The following is a 6051-nucleotide window of genomic DNA, read 5'->3' as shown; positions in this document are numbered from 1 at the left end:
GGTCACCACTTGGGGTGCCAGCATCCCACCTCAGGGTGCTTGGTTTGAATCCCAGGTCTTCTGTTTCTGACCAGCTTCCTGGCAATGTGCACGTGCTGAGGCACCACTGTTGGCTAAGGTTCGTTGGACCCCAGGCTGGCTTTGGCTTTCCCAAGCTCTGGCTCTTAGGGGTACGTGGGGACTGAAACAGCGACTGGAAGATCTCGCTGCCTTTCTAATGCAGAAAAGAAGAACTGTACAAGCACATTTCAATCACTTTGAAAGGACTGACTTTATATCATCAACTATTTTTATTTTTAAAAGTTTTACTTATATTGGAAAGGCATATCAGACTTACAGAGAGGAGACACAGAAAGATCTTCCATCCACTGGCTCACTTCCCAAGTTGCCACAGAAGCTAGATCTGAGCTGATCCAAAGCCAGGAGTCAGGAGCTTATTCTGGGTCTCCCACGTGGGTGCAGGGTCCCAAGGCTTTGGGCCGTCCTTGACTGCTTTCTTAGGTCACAAACTGGGAGCTGGATGGGAAGTGGAGCAGCTGGGATACAAACCAACTCACATGTGGGATATTGGCATGTACAAGACGAGGACTTTAGTCACTAGACTGCCATGCCAGGCCCCAAATAAATCATTTTTTAAAAAATATAAAAACAGCAACAACAGAGCCTGAGACCAAGTCCCAGCACCCTTGGGAGCACAGAGCTTGGCACAGTTGGGAGCTGCCAGGCTACCTGGCCATTGCCATCCTCAGCTGCACCCCCAGAGCTACCTGCCTATCACTGCCCTCACGTGTATCCCCAGAGCTACCTGCCCGTCCCTGCTCTCAGCTGTACCCCCAGAACTAGCTGCTCATTAGCAAGCTGAGCTGCACCCCTAGGTCTACCTGCCCGTCCCTGCTCTCAGCTGTACCCCCAGAACTAGCTGCTCATTAGCAAGCTGAGCTGCACCCCTAGGTCTACCTGCCCATCCCTGCTCTCAGCTGTACCCCCAGAACTAGCTGCTCATTAGCAAGCTGAGCTGCACCCCTAGGTCTACCTGCCCGTCCCTGCTCTCAGCTGTACCCCCAGAACTAGCTGCTCATTAGCAAGCAGCTGCCTGTCCCTGCTCTCAGGTGGCTGTCCCTGGGCACAGAGCAGAGCCTGGATCTGAAGCTGGCAGAGGAAATCTGTGACTGTGTCACCTGTATCTTTTCTGGGAGCCGTGGACAAGTGGGATCATCAGTGACCCCGAAACTGCCTGACAGCTAACGTCCTTGAAAGTCAGTAACTGCACGAGGCTGTCACTGTGGGTGATTTAACACAGGGCTGTGAGAAGCAGTGATCCGGGTGCACGGGAAGAGGGCGGGTGAGCAGGGAAGTGAAGCTTCTCCAACACCAGGCATTTGTTCTCCACCATAATCCTGGAGGGTGGATCCTTCAAGGAGGTGAAAACTGGGTGTGTGGTGGACATTGCTTATCCTGTAGGCTGTGGGTTGTTTCCAGCGCCGGGGAGCGTGGGGAGAGAGCCAGCATTGGCAGAAAGCCCTGTGATAAGCTCTTACCCTGTATTGTTCAGCAATCCTAAAATCTAGGCAGTGGCTTTTATTCCATTTAACAGAGGGACAAACTGAGGCCCAGGGCAGTGAGTGTGAAGATCCTATACATCTGGTGGGTCACACAGAGCTGGGACTCTGTCCTGATGAGTCTGGAGCTGCCTGCTTCCATAGGTTGGAAATATACTTCTTTGGTTTGTCCAACACTTAACTGAATATGTTAGCTGTCTGCCAGTGTCCCATGGGAGCCAGACGCTATGCAAGGAGCCTCGACACCTGCCCCCTCTCACGCCTGCAAGCTACATCGCATCTCTCCCCCAGCAGGCCAGCAATTCAGGCTCCAAAAGCCCAGCTCTTCCTGGCACATGCAACCAATGGCAAGCGAAGAGCCTGCTCCACTGCGCCTCGCCAGCTTCTCCTTTTATGATGTTGTTTGTGTTTGGAACTCACAGACCCATTCATCTCATGGCCGTTGAAGGGGAAACGTCTCAGGCCTTTTTTTGGTCGGCATTTTTCTGCTGTCCCGCGGCACGGGGCAGGATCCAGCGAATGAAGCTGTGTAGAGTAGTGTGTCTCTGGGTGGCTGAGGCTTGGTACGTGCAATGTGGCAGTGATGAAGAGCTCAGAAAGGAAGACAGCAGCCACGCAGAACTCGGTGCCACCATCCTCACCGTGAGATCTCCAGCCCCCCCCCCCCCCCAGACTGTTTTCTTCAAAAGAAGACCCAGAGGTCGACATTGTGGTGCCATGGCTTAGGGTGTTACTTGGGATATCGACATCCCATATTCAAGTGCTTGGGCTCCTGCACCCACGTGGGTGGCCACGGGGAAGCTCCAGGCTCCTGACTTCAGCTTAATCCTTTGGAAAGTGAACCAGTGGATGGATGAGCTCTCTCTGTTGTTTGGCCTTTCAAATAAATAAATCTTTTATTTATCCTTATTGGAAAGGCAGATTTACAGGCAGAGGAGACAAAGACAGAGAGGAAGATCTTCCATCTGCTGCTCCAGTCCCCAAGAGGTAGTAATGGCTAGAGCTGACCTGATCCGGAGCCCGGAGCTGCTTCTGGGTCTCCCACACGGGTGCAGAGTCCCAAGGCTTTGGGCCGTCCTCGACTGCTTTCCCAGGCCACAAGCAGGGAGCAGGATGGGAAGTGGAGCTGCCGGGATTAGAACCAGCACCCACATGGGATGTTTATGCCTGCAGGTGGAGGATTAGCCAGTTGAGCCATCATGCCAGCTCCATATGGGCACCTTCTTAACTGGCTTTTAAAGGCAGATTTATGTATGTATTTTTAAAAGCAGAATGGCAGGGCAAGGCAGAGAGTACCATCTGTGGTTTCCTCTTCGGTTGCCCAGAACAGCCAGGGCTGGGCCAGGCCACGGCCAGCAGGCGGGAGCTGCGTGGGGCGTGGGGTAGGGACTCAACGCTTGCTCCGCCATCTGCTGCCTTGCACCTCAGGAGCTCAATCCAACACTGAAAAGGACTGGGTGCCCACCACGCCTGCCACCGGCCGTCACTGCATGTCATCCTTGTACATCGAGGTTTTGTGATAAACACGGACAGTGTAGTACCATGAAGGAAACGAGCAGGAGCATCTGTTTCTACAAACAGCAAGATAAGATGCCGTTTCAGTTTCCTTCATAAAGCAGGACTGCTCTGCTATTCATTGCCTGTGGGCTAAACCTGGCCACCACTTGCTGGTTTTTCTAATATATGGTCTGCTAGCTAAAGTGATTTTTTTTTTTTATCTTTTGAAGCAGTTAATGAAAAACCAAAAATGCCTTGTGATGTGTGGGAATTACATGAAATTCAACTGTAAAGTTTTATTGAAACACTGCCCTGCCCGTTCCATTCTGTTGCTCGTGGCTGATGGAGTGGCAGGTTAAAGAACTGCGGTAGACACAGTGTGACCTCGGGCAGGCAGTTGGCACAGTGGCTAGGTGAGCTGTCTGCATCCTGTAGCAGAGTACCTGGGTTCGAGTCCCGGTTCTGCTCCCAAGTTCAGCTTCCCACTAATGCGCACTTTTGCAGGCCCAGAGGATGGGCTAAGTTCTTGGGAGACCCCATTGTCTGGGTGCTCGGCGCTGGCCTGACTTAGCCACCACAGGTGCAGGTGTTTGGGAGTCAATCAGCAGATGGAAGATCTGTCTACCCTTGACAAGGTAAAGAAAAAGGAAAGAGTATGGCTTGCAACCCCGTGAAAGAGTTGCTAACTTGTGCCTTAAGATTTATCAGTGCCCCCACGTGTATGTCTTGGGAGTGGACAGAAAGGAGAATACAGAACTATGAAGCCACCACTCAAACCGACTGGTAACATTTTTATAGGTTGTTTTATAGTCACTTATAATAAGGAAAAGAGACATTTTACAATATTGCCTTATGCCCCCGGATTCTCTGTCCTTGCGCATTCTTTTGGTCCACTGTCACGAAATGAAGGTGCCCTCATTCTCTCCGATTTCCAAACACCCAGGATGGAAGCTTGGGTTGCCGAGCAACATGAATTATGAGGGTTGAAGGGGGCCATAGGGTTAAGCCCCTTGTCCGCCATGCCAGGTCCCATGACGGGGCTGCTCGGTGTCCCGGCTGACGGGTCTGGTTCAGCAGCTGAGGGCTCCAATGCTTGGGCTCCTGCAGCACGCGGAAGATGTGCAAGAAGACAGCTGACTTTCATAAATACCAGTTGTGCCGTGCACTGCACTGTGCAGCTTGCCACGGCCCCGACATTCTGTTTTGGGATGTCCTAGTGCAAGCACTCCACTCGCGGACACTGCAGAAGGCCTCCCACGCGGGCCTGCGTGGAGGGACAACAGAAGGAGGCAATCTTCGCCCTGTAGCATGACTTGGACTCATCTGATTGATAAAGGGGGTCGCGCGGCTATCCAAGTGGCTTCTCGGAGGGGGTCCAGCCCATGCGGGGCTTCTCAAGCAGGCCTGACTCTCGGCTCCCCCACCTCCCCGGCCCCTCGCAGTGCGCATCCCCACCTAGGCGCCCCAAAGGGGAGCAAGCTCCCACACAGTCTTCTGGAAGTCAGCTCTTGAATGGGTTCCAAGCAATTTGCCGCATCCAGGGGGAAGCGGACAGGGATAGACACCGCTACCCGCAGCCTGTAAAGCCGGACCCGGGGCTGCCAGCCGGCACGCGGAACTTTCCGACCCCAGGCGCCGCCCTGCTCGGCGGAACAAAGCGAGCGCCGCCCGCCCGCCCAGGGGCACCCTCCTCCGGCAGGTGCGCGCCCGGAGCCGCGGGCCGGGCGGGGGCAGAGCCGCGACGCGGCCTCCGGCGTCTGGGCGCCGCCCGCCCGCGCCTCACTTCCCCTGCCCTCCCCCGCGCCCCGCCGGCGCCCGCTTCCCCTCCCCGCCCCGGCGCGGGGCCGAGCCGGCGGGGGCGCGCAGGGAGCGGCGCGTGGCGGGCTCCCGGCGGCAGCGGCCAATCCCCGCGCAGCCCGAGGCGGCGCCGCGCCCGAGCCGTTCCCTGCGGCCGCTCCTCCCGCCCCGGCCCCTCCCCGGGTAGCGGAGAGGAGCGCGCGGCCGCCGAGCCTGCCCGGCCGAGTGGAGCCGGGGGCGCAGCGCGGAGCCCAGGTGAGCCGGCGGGGGCCGGGCGGGGGCGGGCGCCGGCGCCTTCGCGCTCTCGGGGCTAGCGGTCTCAGCCGGGATGACGGACAGAGCCCCGGGTTGTCGTCCCCTGAGGGGACCCCCACGTGCGCCGCCCCACGCCCCGCCACGTGGAGGGCTGCGGCATCCCCCTCCCCAGCGCCCCTTCGTCCTCCGCGGGACGCCCACGGCCTCCTCGCCGTAGCCTCCCCGGCCTCACTGCTGCCGGCGCGGATGGCCGCGGGCGGTCCCGGAGTTTGGAGCGGAGGTCCCCGGGGGCGGGGGGCCGACAAGGGTCTCGGAGGAGGCGGCGGCGGCGTAGGCCCAGCCCCTGGCGCTGGTCGGGCGGGGAAACTCGGGTCTTTCAGGGGAGGTGGGGCCCACGCCTGCTGGTCGGGGGCCAGCCCAGGCCCTGGCCACTTGGACACCTGGCAACAGCAGGACCCCAGCCTAGGAGGTGTGGGGACCCCCGCACCGGGCGATCCCTCGTGTTTCCTCTGATCACCTTTCGCCACTGTCAGCCAGAAGCCTCCCCGGCTTGGTCCTTTTGACCTAAATTTACCTCTGGCTGCAGCAGGCTGGGAATGCGGAGCAGAGCGGAGCTTTCCGTGGCACCTTCCGCGGCACCTGCCAAGTGCGGCTCTGGGATGCTGGGCCCGATCCGGACTTGGAGCTGGTTCTTGGGGCCTCGGGGTGCCACTCGTTGCACCTCACGTCCTGCACAGCTGGCAGGGTGTTATCACAGCCTTGCCCGTCAGCCCTGGCTGCCCTGAGCGCCCTCAGCCTCACCAAGGTTGAGGTGGGTAGGCTGGAGGGGGAGCTTAGGTGGGGACATGGGGGGCGGGGAGGTGTGGATGGGGGGTGTTGCGTGGGACCTGCAGCCCTCCCCTCCGCCTCAGGCAACTTTTCAGCTGAGATGTGCTGGGGGTGG

The sequence above is a fragment of the Ochotona curzoniae genome, unplaced genomic scaffold (genome assembly GCF_017591425.1).
Source record: "Ochotona curzoniae isolate NIBS_2020 unplaced genomic scaffold, NIBS_Ocur_1.0 contig_46, whole genome shotgun sequence".
NCBI classification, from domain to species: Eukaryota; Metazoa; Chordata; class Mammalia; order Lagomorpha; family Ochotonidae; genus Ochotona; species Ochotona curzoniae.
Note: the sequence above shows the minus strand (reverse complement) of the source record.